Genomic DNA, 21,929 nt, shown 5'->3' with positions numbered 1-21,929 from the left:
AACAATGATTAGAATGACCTGCACGAAGCCTGTGTGAAAAGAATCAAAAGGAAGTGTATTAATAGAGTTAGGCCAGGTAATGAAAGGCCTTGAGTGGTAAGAAACGTTCCTTTATTTATTCATTTCCCCAAAATATGCTGTTAACTTTTTTAGGTTGTGTCTCTATCTTTAGGGCGTATGGAACTGAGGAGGAGAGGATGCCCTCACTACAGCTACGTTCAAAGGCCATTGGTGGCAAGGGTAGTCAGAGAGGCACAACTAAGGCCATGGAAGTTCAAGGACCAATAAGTCACTTCTGGTTGGGCTGACAGAGAAGCATTTGAGTGGGACTTCAAGGGTAATAAGACCAGCAGAAGGCACAGAATCAGCAAGGTAGCAGAGGTGGGATTGTGCAAGGCATGCAGGGGAGGCTGAGAATGGCATCCCATGGCTAAAGCAAATCAGGAATCAGAGGGGCAAGATAGAAAATAAAAATGTAAGGAGAGATGGGTCATGCCTGTAATCCCAATACCTTTTTTTTTTCCTTTTCAAGGTGTTTTTCTTTTTTTAACTTTAAGTTATGGGATACATGTGCTGAATGTGCAGGTTTGTTGCATAGGTATGCATGTGCCATGGTGCTTTGCTGCACCTATCAACCTGTCATCTAGGTTTTAAGCCCCGCTAGCATTAGGTATTTGTCCTAATGCCCTCCCTCCCCTTTCCTGCCACCCCCTGACAGGCCCTGGTGTGTGATGCTCTCCTCCCTGTGTCCATGTGTTCTCACTGTTCAGCTCCCACTTATGAGTGAGAACATGCGGTTTTTGGTTTTCTGTTCCTGTGTTAGTTTGCTAAGAATGATGGCTTCCAGCTTCATCCATGTCCCTGCAAAGGACATGAACTAATTCTTTTTTTGTGGCTGCATAGTATTCCACGGTATATATGTGCCACATTTTCTTTATCCAGTCTATCTAATTCCAGTGCTTTTGAGGCCAAGGCAGGAGGATTGCTTGAGCCCAGAAGTAGACCAGCCTGGGCAACATAGTAAGACTCTGTCTCTACAATTTCTTTTTTTTAATTAGCCAGTTATAGCGATGCATGCCTATAGTCCCAGCTTCTCATGAGCTGAGGTGGGTGGATCCCTGAGCCCAGGAGTTGGAGGCTGTAGTGAGCCACAGTCACACCACTGCACTCCAGCCTGGGCGACAGAGCAAGACTGTGTCTCAAAAAAAGGAAAAAAAAAGTAATGGGAGGTTAAGTGAGCCTTGCAGGGTGTTTGTCAAACTAAGGTGGGTACATTTATTTCAGGAGGAGCTGGGGAGCATGTGGTGACTTGCTGCAGGTTTGGGTAGGGCTAATTACTATAGGCACTGAGAGCTGTCAGCCCAGCCCTGGATACAAATGCAAGGTAAATCTTTTTGAAGGGCTTATCTAAGATTTTGAAATTTTTTGTACTGTATAATTAAGTGTCAAATGCTGAGGTAGTTTTTGAGGTTTTTACATAAAATCTTGTTCTTCTCAGGATGCCCTTTCATGGCACCAGATACTGTCATTATCATTGTGTAGTGTTTGAAGACAGACCTCAGCTGAGACATATAACCATAGACCTGGAACATGGTAGGTTCTCCCCTGCCTAGTTATGACACCCTTGATCATGGGGTCAGTGAAGCCTCTAGGAAATGTACTATGAAAACTTCCAGTTTATCAGTGCTCAGCGCATATTAAACCTTAGTTACTGTTCACTCAGATATGGCTGTACTTACCTATGGGAAAAACATTTCACGTTCTGTAGTCTTAGAACAGAATATACGTATATTTTTCAGGATTCCACTGGTTGTAAGTGACAGCTGAAACCCACTTATTCCTAGAATTAGATTTATTGGAAAGATAACTGAAGTAGCTCACAGAACTGAAAGAAAAGCCAGAAATAGGCAGCTCTGGGTGCTTGGAGATGATAGCTGCGCCAAGGCTGCCCAGATTGTCTATTTAACATTCCCTCTGCTAGTGGGGAGCAGGACTTCTGGCAGCCCCAGATTCATGTCCTTCCTGAATTGTGACCTAAGAGGCAAGAATGAGCCTCCTCTCTATAGCTCTAGTAGACAATTCTGGATAAAGGCTTGGAATTCCTTGGTTTGATCTCTGTGCCTCCTGGCCTCACACTGAAGTGGGGTGGGTGGGGTGATGGGGACAGAGCACCACAATTGACTCAGTATGGGTTATATGCCCTTCCCTTGTGGTCAGGGAGTCTGAGACTCTGCCAGAGGAGTTAGGAAGACAGCAGGTAGAAAGACAACAACTACTATGCAAAGGCAAAAAGTCCCGTATAGGTGCTCGGTTAACTTTGGCTGGAACTCTGAGAATTTCCTGATTCAAGTTCCAAATACTTAAATCTATGACTGTTGCACTTGACTAAGTATGAATTAATGATGTTGCCATACTTCAGTGTACCTTAATTATGTCTTAATTACTTCAGGGTCACTGACACATGGCTTAAGTCCTCCAAATTATTTAATTTACAAGGTATTTCTTTTTACCTCCATTCTCTGTTTATCTTGAAAGATATCTTTTAATTTTCTTAGCTTAGACATGGAATGTTCTATGTCTAAAAGCCAAGTATATGCAATAAATGGCACTCATAGTAGCTTTTGTGAGTTGTGTTTCTTAGAAACCAGGGAGTGACTTGGTCATGACTCACCAGCTGCTGATCTGTAATAACTCTTCCAGTGTCTGAACCTGCAGTGGGAGTTCTGGTGCTGCCCTTGCTGGGTCAAAGCTGAAGAAGGAAGAGAGGGTCTCCAGCAAGACAGTCAAAAAAATGGCTTATTCTTTTTTATTTTATGTTTCATAGAGCCAGGATCTCACCAGGTTGCCCAGGCTAGTCTCAAACTTTTGGTCTCAAGCAATCCTCCCACCTCAGCCTTCCAAAGTGCTGAGGTTACAGGAGTCAGCTATGGCACCTAGTCCTTAAAATGTTTTTTGTTTTTGTTTTAGATGGAGTCTTGTTCTGTCACCCAGGCTGGAGTGCAGTGGTGCAATCTTGGCTCACTGCAACCTCTGCATCCCAGGTACAAGCAATCCTCCTGACTCAGCCTCCCAAGTAGCTGGGACTACAGGTGCATGACACCACACCCTGCTAATTTTTGTATTTTTAGTAGAGACAGAGTTTCACCATATTGGTGAGGCTGGTCTTAAATTCCTGACCTCAGGTGATCCACCTACCTCGGCCTCCCAAAGTGCTGGGATTACAGGCATGAGCCACTGTGCCCAGCCCTTAAAATGTTTTTAAGCTTTTAGGAGGGGATCTGAGAACAGGAGAGGTGGCAATCCAAAGAAACAATTTTCTTCCTTTTTCAGATGTCTTGAATAAAAGCCTAATATATTACATATCCTCGATTAAGAAGGAAAAGTTGGCCAGGCATCATGGCTCATGCCTATTATCCCAGCACTTTTGGAGGCTGAGGCTGGAGAATCGCTTAAGCCCAGGAGTTCAAGACAAGCCAAGACAACAAGGCAAAAACCCATCTCTACAAAAATTAGCACGGTGGTGTGTGCCTGTAGTCCCTCTTACACAGGATGCTGAGGTGGGAGAATCACCTGAGTCCAGGAGGTAGAGGCTGAAGTGAGCCATGATTGCACTACTGCACTCCAGCCTGGGCAAAAGAGCAAGACTATGTCTCAAAAAAGAAAAAAAAAAGGACAGATTGCATCAAATCTATGGGTCCATTCAATTTTTAACACTCTAATTACATATACTTGATTTTTTTAAATAAAATGACTTTCAGTTGAAAATATTTTTGTTCTAATGAATTTTTATGCAGTTGTACTTTATAGTGGATTATGCTTATGTATATATAGTCAGTCAAGACCTGAATTCAAATAATTCACCCCAAATTACTCTATTTCACTGGTTCCCAACCAGGAATGAGTTCTCCCCTCAGAATACATTTGGTAACAACTAGAGACATTTTTGCTTGTCATGATGGGGACAGCCCCTTACACTTTTACAACAAAGAGTTATCCAGCCCAAATGTTAAGAATGCTGAGGTTGAGAAGGACCGTGAAGGACTGCTCTTGTGCTCTCTCTCTTTCTCTCTCTCTCTATGTGTGTGTGTGTGTGTGTGTGTGTGTGTGTGTGTGTATGCAAAAGTACAGTCATCAAAGAAACAGACTGAAAGCAATCTACACAGTAAAAAAAGGACTTTTCCAAAGAAAATGTGAATGGGTAAGAGAAGCATTGAGGTGAACTGAATGTCAGAAGAGTCTGTGGAGACTAGAGATGATCAGGATGTCAGGTTTCTAAACAAGTCAGCCAACTTTCCAATCTATCTGCCAAGAGCTCAGCCCAATTCTGCCTCAGCCGAGTGACCCATCTGTGAGCCTTGGCTACTGGAGACAAAAGTGCTGCTATCTCTTCTTAGAACTGAGCACAACTGTGGAGTAATGCACACTAGCATTCTTGTTAGGAGTTGGCAAGTTCACAATTAGCACAATTGTTTCTGAAAGTGTGCGACTGCACTATTGCTTCATGTTATTAATGTCTGCAGTGTGCTAGGAAGAAAAGGATGGCTGGGGGGAGGGGATACATGCATTTTAATTATTCAAATACATGCAGAACTTTACAGCCTTAAAGACTGTATTTCTGAGGCTCCTTCCTGCATCAACAAAATGCATTAGATTCTATAAAGTACTCAAAACAACTCCCGTGCTTTGAGTTGGGAATTTAAAAGAGGCCCATTAATTCTTTCGGGAACCAGGTGATCATTTGGTCATTTCTGTTGTTGGGGAAAAAAAGAAAAAAAAATCAGAAATGACACAGGCTGGACTGGTAAATGTCCCTTGGTCCACCCCACCATCTCCTTATTTATGTGGCAGCAGCTCAGAGGCAGACTTTCAACATAAGTCCCATATTTTATTCAGTTCTGTTTATCAACTGCTGTTCTTGTTGCTTTCCCATCTTTTTTGTTTTTAGCTAAAATAAGTATTTGGGGTTCTATGATGTCAGTATCAAAACACACTTGCTCTTTGACAAGTTAAGTTCTTGTGCCTCCGGAGAAAGATATAAACAATGTCAGACCACCACAATGCTATTTTACACTGGGCTTAGAGGTCATGGAGCGATTATACTACTCCGTTTTATGTGTATTAATCAATAAATATTTAATGAATGATAACCGTTACTCAGGCCCACCAGTGTTAGGTGCAATGAGGCATGTAAATATATGCTATTGATCTATAAATATAAAAGCAAATATAAATATAGAAAGAAAATATATCAAATGTTTTTACTGAGTCAGAGACAGTATTTGTGGTGAAGGAGTGTTTTGGTAAGGGGTAAATCAAAAGACTACTCTATGGCAGTTGGTTAATAGAGTTTCAGTCTTCAAAGATACCATAATCTGGTTAGGAAGACAAATTACATTGATAGTAGAGAATTAATGAGTGTTAAATAGTTTGGTTTTCATTATCAGTGTAATGTTAATTTATAAAAGGAAAAACCAGATTGGCTTGAACAAATGGTTTACTCTGTAAAGTAGTCAGAAATAAGATGGGATGAATAATTCATATTATGGAGCTAGTCAAGCTAGAAAATCTGAAATTGATCACACACACACACACACACACACACACACACAAGCCACTCTAATAAGGGAATGACAGCCATTCAAGGGCCATAATACGTGCTGGGCACTGTGCCAGTTGCTAAGGGCACCAAGATGACGAGTGTACGGTTCTTGCTCTTATGGAGCTCACAAAGAGGCATTTTAGGAAATCGATTTGGCTTAAGTCCACAGGACAGACAGGAATGGGGTGAGTTGAGAGCTAAAGAGACCAGTTATGAGGATGGGCAGTGAGAAAATGAGGGCCTGAACCAATGTAGAGGTCTTGGGAAAGCAGAGGAAAAGTGAACCTGCAGGTACTGAAGTGCTTGCAGCCTGCAAGAGGGGGTTGGAAGAGAGGGAAGCACTAAGGAGATCAGGAACATGGGAATAATAGGGTTGCCACCAACTGAAATAGGGCACTTGTAAAGGCAGCCAAACTACAGTAGCAGAGATTATGAATTTTTAAAAAGATACTGAAAGTGAGCTCATGACAGGACATACACACTGAAATAAATACTGGGAAGATGGAATTATGGACAGATGCAGAATAGATGAAGCTGGATGAATTCTTCAGGAGCTGAGTAGAGAAAGAAATCAGAACCTTAGTAATGGGGGCACCCAGAGAGTTAGGAGCTGGGAGGGGAAGGGAGTCAAAAGTAGATGAAAGGTCAAGAATAAGGAGAATGTAGTGTCACTGACTCTAAGGGAGGAAAGAATTTCAAGGAGTGGGTTGTCAGGGTGGTTAAATGCCACAGAGAGGCTGAAAAGAATGAAAACCAAGAGAAATCCATTCATTGTATAAAACTGCACTCTATAAGGCAGTCTATGGTTTTTTTTTGTTTTAAAATTAAATAAAAAGTATAAGATATTAATAGGCTCTGAAATAAAACATGTATGTAAATGAACATCAAAGATTCAGTGACCTGCAGGACTGAGGTAAGAGTACCTTACAGTCATATACCACTTTGGTTTTTAAAATACCTTAGAATACATTATTTCAACTGATCTTTTATTACATTCCTGGGATGATTATAACCTAAAAGAAATCACATTTCCTGTTTTCATTATTTACTTGCTCAGTTACAGTTTTGCATTTGTACAACTATCAATATTAACAATAAATAACGACCCAGGAACTTTGTGACAGAAAATTAAAGATGATAACAATTATGATGATACCCATAGTAATAACATCCAACATTTATTACCATGAAATGATTTCACATATATTATTTCATTTTACCTTCAACAGCTCAGTGAAGTAAGTCTCATTATCTCCATTTTATATGTGTGGACAGCTTTTAAAAAACCATGCTCCAAACAGATACATTAAACAGGGATAAACTAGATCAAAGGGTAAATGGACTTTTTATGTTTGATAAACTTAAAGCCCGGCTAAGAACAATGAAGGAAATTTTTATTATAGAACAAGAAACAAAATATTAGGATACATCAATTAATTATCCCCTTTTGCTAAGTAGACAGTATATGAAGTTCCTTATCCCATTTGAAATCTCAAAAATTTCTGCTAGTTAGAAATATTTTCGTTGAAAATGACAAAACCCACCTCAAACTCATTTAGGAAAAATAGTGACGGGATTGATTGCTCAAAATTGAACAGACTAAGGGTGGAAGTTCAGTCTAAAGGTTCAGATGTTACTGAATTCAAGCACAATTCTAGCTGGAAAGAGCAAACATAGAGTCTGGATGGGCTGAGAGTGTATGCATGTGTGTGTGTGTGTGTGTGTGTGTGTATGTGTGTGTGTATTGGGGGTGGGAGCTGGGAAGATGAGACACAGCCCTACCTCAATTACAAGGACAAAAAGTCGGGGAAGGAATGGTCTTCAAAAAGAAAATTAAGAAGCCGGGCGCAGAGACTCACGCCTGCAATCCCAGCACTTTGGGAGGCAGAGGCGAGCAGATTACTACGTCAAGAGATCGAGACCATCCTGGTCAACACGATGAAATACCATCTCTACTAAAAATACAAAAGTTAGCTGGGCATGGTGGCGTGCACCTGTAGTTCCAGCTACTTGGGAGGCTGAGGCATGAGAATCATTTCAACACGGGAGGCGGAGGTTGCAGTGAGCTGAGATGGCACCACTGCACTCCAGCCTACAACAGACAGAGAATCTGTGAAAGAAAGAAGAAAGAAAAAGAAAGAAAGAAAGAAAGAAAGAAAGAAAGAAAGAAAGAAGGAAAGAAGGAAAGAAAGAAAGAAAAGGTGCTTCCAGCAGAAGAAAGAAGAATGGATGCTGAGCAGGCAAAACAGTAGCTCTCCAAAATTAGTCTAATAGTGTTCACCAATTTACCTGAACTATTCTCTTTTTTTAGACAGTCTCTCTCTGTTGCCCAGGATGGAGTGCTGTGATGCGGTCTCGGCTCACTGCAACCTCCCGCTCCTGGTAAATGATTCTCCTGCCTCAGCCTCCCAAGTAGCTGGGATTACAGGCCCCTGCCACCATGCCTAGCTAATTTTTTGTATTTTTAGTAGAGACTGGATTTCACCATGTTGGCCAGGCTGGTCTCGAACTCCTGACCTTGTGATCTGCCCGCCTCGGCCTCCCAAAGTGCTGGGATTACAAGCGTGAACCACCGCAGTACTATTCTTTAAGACTTTAGGTCTCAGGAGTTTACTATGGTAAATCGGCTACTCTGGGGCAAATGTTCTCAGTGTTGGCTGTTAGAGTCATGTGGGTAGCTGGGAAAGGTTTAAAAAATATATGGATGACTGAGCCTAACCTCTCAAGTGGAGTCCAGTGGATACCCCAAACTTTGTCCGTGTAGTACGTTTTGAAAGGAACAATAAATTGTGCAAAATTAGTAGCAGAGTTAACAGTTTCTCATACGATACCTTCTCTCTCTTCTCTTCTTCTCTCCAATGCTATCAGTGAGGACTGTCTTGGAGTAGGCACCCCATAAATATTGGAAGAATTGAATATAATGGAACTGAAATGAATATACTATATTATCCACGTTCCTGTGTTTTCCTCCTTTGAACATAGTAGATTCCTACTTTCGATTTGGGACTCACTGTCGCCAAGGTAAGAAACGTGATGGACAAAGTGAGGAGGAGTTATGTGCTGAAGGAACCACCAACCTAGCAGGGGAAAGAAGACAAAGTGAGGAGGAGTCATGTGCTGAAGGAACCCCCAACCCAGCAAGGGAAACTCCAGAATGAATGGAGGAGTTTGGTGAGCACATGGAAGGCACAGCCAACCCCAACTTAAAGAATCCAAAGAAATCTAAGTCTTAAGTGAGATTTAGAAGTCAGGCAGAGAGGGGGGTATTGGGTGTGCTGAGCATGATTAAAGTCCAGTAAGCAAGAAGCCGGCCCATTTGAGGACTTCCTTCCGTTACAGCTGGAGGATAGTGCCCAATGGCAAGGTGAGCAGCCTGAAGCTGAGGAAAGAACCCAGGACTTAACCGGTATGTTTATTTTTATTTACATGCTCAGGACTCTAAAGAAGTGTTTATTCCAGACAGAGATCTCACATATTCTGTCATTTTTGAGCATGTACGTTTCTGTTTGTGGGTTAAAGAAAAGTATTAGTTTCAAGTTGGGTTTAAAAAAATCAGTCAAGAAATGAACCCAAATGGCTTCCCTAAGGCCACTATGATTTGGTGTTCTTGGGCTGCAGTGCCACCACTCGACCACAGGGGAGCAGTGCAGCTCAGCAGACAGTGGGAACCTGAAAGCGGGAGAATAGTTGAGGGGCGGGTTCCAGAGAATCCCTCCCAAAGCAACAAATACTGTTCTTCTTGAATTAGGTGGAACACATTAGCCTCATTTCTACACCTCCACACTTCCTTCCTCTATCATCTATTCCCACATCTATCAAGTCTAGCTTAAATTCGTGCGTAGTACAAACATGTTTGTGAAACAATGTTCTCTATAGGACTTGCTACGTGGTCCCCATCCCAGTCAACAGTAGGCTTTCCTTCTTTAAAAAAGTGAAAATAATGAAAAGGTCCAATGATCAGAAGCTGACTAAATGGCTTGTGGTATGTTCATATAAAGAAATACAATGCCTGCATTTAAAAATAGTCTGTTCTGCAGATTAAAGAGAGAAAATGATAGTGAGAAAAAAGTGAAAAAAAAAAAAAAAAAAAAAAACCGCAAAATCCAAACAATACGCAGTGAGATCCCAGACTGCTTGCTTGCTTGCTTGCTTGGACTGATTGATTGATTGAGATAGGGTCTCTCTATGTTGCCCAAGCTGGTCTTGAACTCCTGGGCTCAAATAATCCTCCTGTCTCAGTCTCGCAAGTATCTAGGACTAGGGGCCCTTGCCACCACAACTGGCTAATTATTTTTATTTTTGCTTGTATAGACATAAGAGTCTTTCTTTGTTACCCAGGCTGATCTCTAATTCCTGGACTCAAGTCATCCTCTTGCTTCCACAGAAGAGATATTTTTAACAAAATAAAAACCTATTGTTTTGTGACTTGCTAAATTCACTTAGTTATATATCCTGAACTTTTCCCAAGTCATTAACTACATGATTTTTGATGACTGGGCTGAATACTTATTTTAACATGAGTGTGAACTATAACTTATTCAGCCTACCTCCTATTGTTAAATATCTGTTTTATTTCCTAGTTTTAGCTGATAAGAATAAGATTAATATTCTTTTACTTGTGTGTCTTTTTTTATTATTTTCTTAGTATTAATTGTTAGAACTGAATTGTTGGGTCAAAGACATTTCGTCCATTTGCCAAGTGAAAGGGTGCTGAAATTTACACTATTCTCATTAATATCTCTTGGAACATCATAGCATTATGGTAAGTCTTGGAATATCGTAGGGTTAGTCATTCAACTTTGTTCTTATTTTTCCAAAGTTGTTTTGGCTATTCTAGTTCTATTACATTTCCAAATGAGTTTTAGAATCATCTTATCAGTTTCTACCAAAAAAAAAATCTATGAAATTTTAGCTGGGTGCCGTCGTGTGCACCTGTAGTCCCAGCTACTTAGGAGGCTGAGGCAGGAGGATCTCTTGAGCTCAGAGGTTTGAGGCCAGCCTGTTTCTAAGAAAATACAAAAACAGAAACAAATCTGGACTGGGATGTTATTGAAACTAGAAACCAATTTGGGGAGAATTGATTTATTTTTAGAAATTGGCCAGGTGTGGTGGCTTATGCCTATAATCCCAGCACTTTGGAAGGCCAAGGCTGATGGATTACTTGAGGTCAGGAGTTCGAGACCAGCCTGGCCAATATGGCGAAACCCTGTCTTTACTAAAAATGCAAAAATTAGCTGGGCATGGTGGTGTGCACCTATAATTCCAGCTACTTGAGAGGCTGGGGCAGGAGAAATGCTTGAACCTGGGAGGCAGAGGTTGCAGTGAGCCGAGATCATACCACTATACTCAAGCCTGGGCAACAGAGCAAGACTTCATCTCAAAAAAAAAAAAAAAATTAATAGAGGTTTTATTTAGAGCAACGTTAGATTGGCAGAAAAATTGATCAGGAAGTACAGAGTTCCCACATATACTCTCCACCTCTCAGTTTTTCCTGCTATTTAAATATTGAATTATGTGGTACCTTTGTTATACCAATGTTCATGTTTCAACCTTTGTGAGTTTCGAGAAATAATATAATGTCATGTAGCCACCATTACAATAGTATAGGTTAGTTTCTTAGTTTCTTATTATTTTTGTATTTTGATCTTATATCCTACAATCTTGCTATACTCACTTGTTGGAGTGGCTTTTTGTAGATTCCATTTGATTTTCTACATAGACGACCATATTGTCTGCAATTAAGAACAGTTTTATACATGCTCTGCTCATGTACCCCAAAACCTAAAATCCAATAAAAAATTAAAAAAAAAAAAGAACAGTTTTACTTCTTTCTTTCCAGCGCTTTCAGTTCAAAGTTGAAAAGAAGTACTGACAGAGAAAAGACATCTATGACTTGCTCCTGATTTTAGGGGTAACCCATTAAATCTTTCAGAATTAAGTATTAGGTATAGGTTTTTATGGATGCTCTTTATCAGATTGATTAATTCCTTAGCTTGTTGAGAAAATGGACGCTGAATTTTGTCAAATGCCTTTTCTGTATCTACCAAGATAATCTTAGTTTTCTTTTTCAGTTCGTTAAGATGGTGAATTATATTGATACACTATATATATATATATAATACATATATATATATGTATTTTTCTTTAATTTCAATTGCTTTTGGAGTACAAGTGGTTTTTGGTTCCAAAGATGAAGTGTATAGTGGTGAAGTTTGAGATTTGAGCATACCAGTCCCAAGTAGTGTACATTGGACTCAATATGTAGCTTTTCCTCACCTATCCCTTCCCACCTTCCCCCATTCTGAGTCTCCAATATCCATTGTACCACTCTATGTGACTGCACATCAATAGCTTAGCTCCCACTTAGAAGTGAAAACATGCAGTATTTGGTTTTTCATTCCTGATTTACTTCACTTAGAGTAATGGCTTCCAGGCCAGGTGCAGTGGCTCACGCCTATTATCCTAGCACTTTGGGAGGTAAAGGTGGGCGGATCACTTGAGGTCTGGAGTTTGAGACCAGCCTGGCTGACATGGTGAAACCCCATCTCTATTAAAAATTAAAAAATTAGCTGGGTGTTGTGGTACAAACCTGTAAACCCAGCTACTCAGGAAGCTGAGGTGAGAGAATCGCTTGAACCCAGGAGGCAGAGGTTGCAGTGAGCTGAGATTGTGCCATTACATTCTGAGATCATGCCATTGCACTCCAGCCTGGGTGAAAAAGAGACTCCATCTCAAAAAAAAAAAAAGAATAATGGCATTTAGCTCCATATTGATTCATTTTCTAATTTTCTAATTTTAAGCCAACTTTTCATTCCTGGGATAAATTCTACTTGGTCATGACATATTATCCTTTCCATATATAGCAAGATTTTGTTTAGAATTTTGGATCTATGTTCATGGGTGATAATTAGTCTATAGTTTTCTTGTAACATGTTTGGTTTTGGTATCAGGGAAATGCTGGCCTTGAGTGAATCAAAAAGTATTTCTTCCTTTAAATTTTTAGGAAAATTTGTTATAATTGGTATTATTTTTTTTCCTCAAATGTTTGGTAGAATTCACCAGCAAAGCATCTGGCCCTGGAGTTTTCTTTGTGGGAAGATTTTTAACTATGTATTTAATTTTGTTAATAATAATAAGGCTATTTAAATTACGTAATTCTTCTTGAGTAAGATTCGGTAGTTCAGGCTTGAAATTCAAATAATTTTTTCTCTAACTCTGATAGTTTCCTCATGCACATGCACTAATCAGTACTCTCCAGGCTTGGTTTTGTTTTTTTTTCCCTCTGGTCTCTGTCCTGTGAACTCTAGCTATCTTGTTTTTTTTTTCTTGGACTGTCAGCTCTATCTCCTCAACTCAGGGTCTGCACTGCAGCCTGTAACCTCTCTGGAAGCAGGAAACTGCAGCAATCATAGGCTCCCCTTGCTAGTGTCCTATATTCCAGACCTCATTCGTCTATATTGCCTGATGTCTGTTGCCTTGAAAAGTATGGTTTCTTATGTTTGGTCTTTTTTCTTTTTTGGCTGCTTCAGAAAGGACAATAAATCTGGTTTTTGTTATTCCATGTTGTGTGGAAACAAAAGTGCTTTATATGTTTCTATATTTTCATAGTGAAATTTTTCTTTATATCAGTTCAAAAATTTTAAATATACATTTGAAAAATGCTACATAGCTTTGCACAGCAAAAAATTTAGTAATTACTTTGAGAATTTCTGACAAGTCCTCATTATTTATTCTGAAAACAATAAACTGTGAAGCCCTGTGCAATTATTAAATATTATTTTTGTTGTGTTTTCCATGTTGTACAAAAGTTTTACATATACTTTAGGCTTGTTTTGTAGGCTTGTTCCTGCTTTCACATAACATTTAGAAGAGGCCGACTAATGAAAGTTGGAGAAACAGTATATGAAATGCTTAATTTTGGTTTAACAATCATATTCAATTAGTTAAAATTTCTGGTTTAATGAGTCATTAAATACAAATAACCTGGATAAGACTATTTAAAAAGTTTATATTAGAGAAGGTTTTCTCTCAACATCTTGACTTTTTCTAGAACTTTAGGAAATGTTTAGGTGAAAGGAAAGGTAGCAAAAATTATAATTAATGATCATTAAGAATGAAAGTTAAATACCCACTCAAAGCTGCAAATGTTAAACTGTATCTCTTATCATAGTTTGACTTGAATATGCTCTACTGCACACTGAAATATATCAAGTTCAATGATTTTATAAATGATAAAACAATTGCAAGTTTTCAAAAATGATGGCAGGAATTATAGTACGTGCTTTTAGAGCACTGAATTCTGTTCAGATGGTTTTTTTTAAATAATTGGTAATAACTTAGTAATAGTTTAGTAAGCTATTTCTTAAAACTTTTTTCATCTATGATAGATATAATAATGTAGCATATAAATAGGAAGAAGAGTAAATATAAGACAGCCTGAAGGTAAAAATTAAGCCAATGGGAACAATTTCTTTTTCCAGAGATATGCATTGCCTTATTCTGCCAAGTAACAACCAACCAACGAACCAATCAGCCAAACAAAACAAAACATCCAACCAATCAACCAATTCTTTTTTTTTGAGATGGAGTCTTGCTCTGTCACACAGGCTAGAGTGCAGTGTTGCGATCTTGGCTTACAGCAACCTCTGCCCCCCAGGTTCAAATGATTCTTCTGCCTCAGCCTCCCGAGTAGCTGGGATTACAGGCATGTGCCACCATCCTTGGCTAATTTTTTGTATTTTTAGTAGAGATGGGTTTCACTATGTTGGCTAGGCTGGTCTTGAACTCCTGACCTCAAGTGATCCACCTACCTCAGCCTTCCAAAGTGCTGGGATTACAGGCATGAGCTGCTGCACCCAACCACAACCAAGTATTTTAAGACCACCTCATTAGTATTCACAGGTAACTGCCTCCAAGCCTCTAGAGATAAATGAAATTACTGTGAATCCTTACTTGAGAAAAGTCTATCTTCTTAATGATGAAAGGAGAAATAAAACTAGCTTTCTGATGAGTGCAAATGTAATACATAATTTAAAAGGGTAAGATTGTCAATTGTCATAAACAAAATCAATCAAATAGAATAAGGGAGCTCAGATTCTGAATGAAATCCTATTCTGTATTTTGAGTCATTCCGTTTTGAATCATATAGTTACCACGTCCTATCAAATATAGAAACCAGTGAGCAGGATAAATCAGACACCCAAGAGCTTTCTAGTTAAGCGATTTTTACAGCCAGCTTCACTGAAACTATTAGGAAATTTCTACTTGACTTGAACAGAACTACCAGACTGAGTTTCTTGTAAGAAAAAATGATTACTTACTATTGTATCAATTTGGAGACCTTTGGTTTCAATGAAAACAAGCAAGGTATATTCCCCCATGGGAAATGCATTACCTGAGACACGGAATTCTTCTGCTTCTTTCAAACAAATACATCCTACTGTAATATGAAAATGCAGGCCACTGTGAATGTTTTTTTTAGGAGGGAAAATTCAATCCTTTCCTTATTAAAAAACAATCATAATAGCTCTGCCACATGCTACAACATAGCATCTTCATACGTGAAACTTGAAGACACTATGCTACATGAAGTAAATGAGCCACAAAAGGACAAAAATTGTATATTCCACTTATATGAGGTTCCTAGAGTAGTCATATTCATAGACAGAAAGTAGCATGGTGTTTGCCAGGTGGTGAGGGGAAAGAGGAAAAGGGAGTTGGGGCTTCACTGGCATAAAATTTCCACTGGGGAAGTTGAAGAAGTTCTAGAGATGGAGGTGGTGATAGTTGTACAACAATGTGAATGTACTTAATGCCACAGAACAGTACAATTAGAAATGGTTACTATTGTAAATTTTATGTTATATATACTTTACCACCTTAAGAAACAAAAAATTATAATGGCTCTTTTATTTATTATTAAATTTCTTACGATAAAATTATAAAATACATGTCCATTGTTGAAAATACAGTATCGATAACAAAAAAGAAATTAAAATTCTTCCGAGTTAGTCATTGCTAAGTTGTAATTTATAATTTGATAAGTCATTTTGTTTTAAGAAATGTATATTTGTGTGTGTGTGTTGTAATTTATAATTTGATAAGTCATTTTGTTTTAAGAAATGTATATTTGTGTGTGTGTGAGAGAGAATTTATTTCACAGTACGGCCTCTTTTTGGGACTGTGAAGCTCCATTGGATAGAGAATGTTGGTGATCAGTTTGACACCTCTTTTTTTTTGTTGTTTTGAGACAGAGTCTCACTCTGTCACCCAAGCTGGAGTGCAGTGGCACAGTCTCAGCTCTCTGTAGCCTCTGCCTCCTGGGTACAACTACTCAGCCTCCCAAGTAGTTGGGATTACAGGCATACGCCACCATGCCTGGCTGTTTTTGTATTTTCAGTCGAAATGGGGTTTTGCTATGTTGGCCAGGATGGTCTTAAACTCCTGGCCTCAAGTGATCCACCCACCTTGGCCTCCCAAAGTGCTGGGATTACAGGCATAAGCCACCATGCCTGACCTACTTTGACATTTCTTACAGTACTTTATTTAAGAGGAGAAGATAATTGCCCTTAGAAAGGAACTGCAGGCTGTGTTGGAAAGATTATCAGAATGTAGTGAGAAAGCTATATTTTTCACTTGAGTCAAATGGGCAGTGGTGACAAAATTATCTGGTCAGAGTAGTTAGTGGCCAGTGGCTTGACCTAGAAATTTCAGAATGTTGGCTGTGGGAATTGGACAATAAGGTTTAGGCAGAAACATATATACAAAACCAAAATTAAGAAAATATTCAAGACAAAGTACTAAAGAAAATACAACAGATACATGAATAACACAAATAATAATGTGAGTAGTTCCTATACTTACTATATATTTGTGTATGTGTTTTTTTTAACTTTGGAAAAAATAATCTGAATATAGAAAAGTACAGAGGATAGTATAGTAAACATCCACATACCCATCACTCAGAATTAACAAAGATTATCATGTTGACAAGCACCTGAGTTTAAAAAATATTTAAGTAATAAAACACTACACTGAAACATGACAGAAAAGAGTGCCCTGCCCCAGGCCCATTGCCTTTCTTCTTTTCCAACCTTTTTTACTTTCATGATTTTGCTGTGTGTCCTTCCAGTCCACATTTTTGATAATTTTAATACATATACATATTCATTAAAAGTACATTGTTTTGTGTTTCTAAAATTTACAAAAATGGATACATGCTGTTTGTATCTCTCTCCTTTTTTTTGCAGCTTGCTTTTTACACTAAAAGCTATATTTTGTATATGTGTGTGTAAGATAGGGTCTTGCTCTGTTACCCAGGCTGGAGTGCAGTGGCATGATCACGGCTCACAGCAGCCTTGATCTCCTGGGCTCAAGTGATCCTCCCATCTCAGCCTTCCTAGTAGCTGGGACTACAGGCATGTACTACCATGCCCAGCTGATTTTTAAAATGTTTAGTAGAGATGACATCTTACTATGTTGCCCAGACTAGTCTAGAACTCCCGAGCTCAAGCAATCTCCCTGCCTCAGCCTCCCAAAGTGTTGGGATTACATGCATGAGCCACTGCACCTGGCTGAAAACTATATTTTTGGCTGTCACCAGGCTAGAATGCAGTGGTGTGATCTCGGCTCACTGCCACCTCCACCTCCCAGGTTCAAGCGATTCTCCTGCCTTGGCCTCTGGAGTAGCTGGGACTACAGGTGTGCATCATTGCGCCCAGCTAATTTTTCTATTTTCAGAAAGTCAGGGTTTCACCATGTTGGCCATGATGGTCTTGGTCTCTTGACCTCGTGATCTGCCCACCTTAGCCTCCCAAGGTGCTGGGATTACAGGGATGAGCCACTGCGCCCAGCCAAAATTATACTTTTAAGATTAGTTCATGTCACTAGTTCATTCTTCTAAGCCAGTGGCTCTCAACAGTTTTTTCTTTTTTTTCCCCCTGAAATGGAGTCTCCCTCTGTCACCCAGGCTGGAGCATAGTGGTGCAATCTTGGCTCACTGTAACATCCACCTCCTAGGTTCAAGTGGTTCTCCTTCCTCAGCCTCCAGAGTATCTGGGGTTATAGGTGCTCACCACCCTGCCTGACTAATTTTGCATCTTTAGTAGAGACAGGGTTTTATCATGTTAGCCAGGCTGGTCTTGAACTCCTGAACTCAGGTGATCTGACTTCCTCAGCCTCCCAAAGTGCTGGATTAGAGGCATAAGCCACCACACCCAGCCAACAGTTTTGCCTTCCCAGTGGACCTCTGGCAATATCTGGAGATATTTTTGATTGTCACAGTGGGTGGTGGGGAGAGAGGTGCTATTGGCACCTAACGGGTAGAGAGGCCAGTGATACTGCTTAATATCCTACAATGCAGAGGATAGCTCCCTGCAACAAAGAACTATCTGGTCCAAAATGTCAATTATGTCGAAGTTGAGAAACCCTGATCTACTAATCAAGTGAGTCTCAAAGTTTGATCCTGACCGGCAGCATCTGCATCCCCTCAGAACTTGTTAGAATGCAAATTCTTTGGCTCTGTCCCTGACCCAATGAATCAGAATTTATGGGGAGAGCACAGCAATCTAAGATTCAACAAACCCTCCAGGTGATCCTGGTGCACACTAAAGTGAGAACCACTGAACTAAACTATTGGATAGTTTTCAATTGTATGGAAACACCCCAGTGCATTTATCTTATTGACCATTACACATTTATCATGTAAGATGATGTTCTCCGTACTACGACGCTCCTTTGTCCTCCTACACTAACTACACCACACGACATACCCCTTAAAACATTAAAATGAACATTTTAGTAATAATAAACATCTATTGGAATGCTTACTATTTGCTTGGCATTATTCTAGGTTTTTCAACTATTAATTACTGGTAATAACCCCAGGAAGTAGATGCCAGTGTTATCCAACATCACAGATAAGAAACTAAGTAGTTAAGTAATTCAAGGTTACACAACTAATAAGTGTCTGACTGAGCCAAGATTTGATCCCAGACTGTTTGGGACTAGAGTCTGTTTCTTTAACATTACACACATTCCCAGAAACACAGACCATACCAATTTGGCTTAATGTTCAGAGCCGAGTATCATAAATTATGCATCCAAATGTCTAACAAAAAATGATAAGGAGGCTGGGCATTGTGGCTCTCACCTGCAAGCCTAGCACTTTGGAAAGCTGAGACAGGAGGATTGCTTGAGGTCAGGAGTTCTAGACCAGCCTGGCTAACATGGTGAAACTCTGTCTCTGTTAAAAACACAAAAATTAGCTGGGCATGGTTGCATGTGCCTATAATCCCAGCTACTTGGGGGGCTTGAGGCAGGAGAATCACTTGAACCTGGGAGGCAGAGGTTGCAGTGAGCCAAGATCGAGCCACTGGATTCCAGCCTAGGGGACAGAGCAAGACTCCGTCTCAAAAAAAAAAAGTGGAAATGAGAGAAAGGGTGTAGAAGTGGAGTCTAATCTAAATTTGATGGGCTTCTACCAAGCACAGAATTTACATTTTCTCTAAAATACCTCAAAGCACCTGCTTCAGCCATATACACAGACATTTATATTTACGTCACTAAGACATGAACCTTTACAGGAAATTTGGAGAAAGAACCTGGCTACTCAATGCTATATATATTTTTAAAAAGATTAAACACAGGATTTGGAATCAGGTTAAGTTCTTGTCTAAGCAAATGAAAAATAGATGCTAAAATTTTAATGGTATTAAAAAAACAAAAAATAATGGCGGCCCTTAAACATTCACTGTGGTTTTAATTTGTCTTGAGTGTCACTTTATATTTTTGTGTGGTATAAAAGATTTAGTGACTTTCATCTAGAGATATTTTCTGATCACTTTCTAGAAATCTATAATGTTGTTAGGAAGATCAAGCATACACATGCAAAGCAGTTAAATAGCAATACAAGTCCAGGTAACCGTAAGAGTCTAAAAATGCAGCAGATACAAAGAGAATAAAGGCTAAAGAAACGCAGAGAAGAGAGGAAATATCTGGATTGGCTGAAAATTCTTTATGAAGGAGGTCAATTTGCATTAAGTGAGAAGAATGGATAGTATTATGAAAGAGGAAATATACTTTATGTAAATTTTTTTTTTTTTTTTGAGATAGAATCTTGCTCTGTTGTCCAGGCTGGAGTGCAGTGGTGTGACCTCAGTTCACTGCCAACCTCTGCCACCCGGGTTTAACTGATTCTCATGCCTCAGCCTCCAGAGTAAGCTGGGACTACATGCTTGTGCCACCACACCCAACTAATTTTTTTTTTTTTTTAATTTTTAGTAGAGACAAGGTTTTGCCATATTGGCCAGGCTGTTCTTGAACTCCCAACCTCAGGTGATCCACCCATCTCAGCCCCCAAAGTGCTGGGATTACAGGCATGAGCCACTGCTCCCAAGTTTAAAGTTTTAACATTTAAAAAATAACAGTACTCTTAGTGATGGGCAAAGCAACTTCTGGCAGCTTCAGATTTATGTTCTTCCAACCTAGTAGTAGTCCCAGGAGAAAGATTCATGTCTGCTTCCAGCATCCTTATGGCAATCCAGGAATGTGTTCTGTTTTTTTTCTGTTCAGGACATGTGACTGTCTCTGGCCTAATCATTTTTCCCAGAAAGATAAGCTGTTATGACAGGCCGGGTATAGATGTTATATTTACTCCAGTGACCACATGGAATAGAGAATATGCAATTCCTCAAGGCAAATGGGGGTCATGGACACTCAAAAATGACAGCAATCTACTTTACCTTAATATCAATGTTATTTCTGTGTTACTCCATTTTGGATTGCTATAAAGGAATACCCAAGACTAATCTATAAAGAAAAGAGGTCTATTTGGCTCATGGTTCTGTGGGCTATACAGGTATGGCACCACATCTGTTTTGCTTCTGGTGAGGTCCCAGGAAGCTTTTATTCATGGGGGAAGGTGAAGGGAGAGAAGATATATCACATGGTGAGCGAGGAAGCAAGAAAGAGGGGAACAGGTGCCAGGTTCCTATTAAAAACCAGCTCTTGTGTGAACTAATAGAACAAGAATTCACTCATTACCACCCAGACACAACTAAGCCATTCATGAGGGATCTGCCCATCCACCAAGACTCAAACACTTCACACTAGGCCTAACTCCAGCATTGGGGATCACGTTTCAACATGAGATTTGGAGGATCAAATTTTCAAACCATATCAGTCTTCAACTCCTCCCCAATATGAAGCCCTCCATGGTTATCTTGTCCAAGTTAGTCTCTTTATTGTTTCTTGATCATGCCATGTTTGTCCCAGACTTTACGGCTGAGCCTTTACTCATGTTGCTTGTCTCTACTAGAATATTATTACTTTTCTTTTCCTCTTTTCTAAATATTATCCATTACTCAAGCTTACATTAACCTCCTTCTTGAGAAATTTCCATCCAATCCTGATTCTTCCGTCTCCTTTTTCTCTACATTCTTATAGCCCCATATTAAAAGAACCTCCATATTTTCTTCAGCCAGATGCTCTCTTTGCTCTATCACCTATTTTTTCCATTGTGTGTGTGTGTGTGTGTGTGTGTGTAGGTGTACATATCCATTATTATTAGTTCATATTTTTTCTGAACCATTTGAGAGCAAAGCACGGACATAAAACCCCATCATTTCTAAACTCTCCAGTATGTTTCTTCAAAACATAACCATTCTCTAACTCTCCAGGTTAGGATATCAACATTGATTTTACACTACCATCCATTCTACAAATCCCATTCAAAATGTCACCAACTATCCCTAAAATATCTCATTTTACTTTCCAGTCCAGAATCTCACCCAAGAATATGCATTGCACTTAGTCCTGTCTCTTCTGTTTCCTCTAGTCTGCAATAGTTCTTCAGTCTTTCCCTCAACACTAATACAGACCTCACATTCTATATATGATCCTCAACCTGTGTGCAATGTTTCCTCGTGCATGATGAGGATCAGGTTATGCTTTCTTGGCAGAAACACCATAAAACTGATGCTGTTCTCTTCACAGTGTGTCACCTTAGGAGGCACATAATGTCAACCCATTGTGTTAACCTCAATGACCTACTCATGTTGGTGTCTGCTAGGTTTCTCACCTGTAACATCATCATTTTCTCCTTTGTAATTGATTAGTATTTTATGGGTAGATATTTTGAGATTATGTCAATACTTTGTTCTTTATCAAACAACTACCCACCAGCATTAGCATCTTTTAACAATTCCTACCTGAATCAATCACCACTGTGATGGTTGCCAAATGGTGATTTTATATCTTCACCATTCCTTGTATATTTATTATTTATCATTCTATTGTAAGGAAGGGCTTTCCACTTATTTATTTATTATAT

The 21,929-nt window shown here is 39.4% G+C and overlaps 1 long non-coding RNA gene across 2 annotated transcripts in view; it reads right to left on the bottom strand.

Annotated features, from left to right (window-relative positions):
• Positions 1-690: 690 nt before the first annotated feature.
• Positions 691-21,929, bottom strand: part of LOC144581730 (uncharacterized) — a 55,128-nt gene continuing 33,889 nt past the window's right edge. Inside the window, exons 4-6 of one of the 2 annotated variants that reach the window (XR_013532860.1) lie at positions 12,189-12,329; positions 11,274-11,380; positions 691-8,676 (exon numbers count right to left, since the gene is read on the bottom strand). This is a non-coding gene — a long non-coding RNA (uncharacterized LOC144581730). The remainder of the gene's footprint in view (positions 8,677-11,273; positions 11,381-12,188; positions 12,330-21,929) is intronic. The other variant, XR_013532861.1, reaches the window with a different exon arrangement.

Source organism: Callithrix jacchus, chromosome 3 (assembly GCF_049354715.1).
Source record: "Callithrix jacchus isolate 240 chromosome 3, calJac240_pri, whole genome shotgun sequence".
NCBI lineage: Eukaryota > Metazoa > Chordata > Mammalia > Primates > Cebidae > Callithrix > Callithrix jacchus.
This window is presented reverse-complemented; position numbering and strand designations above follow the sequence as displayed.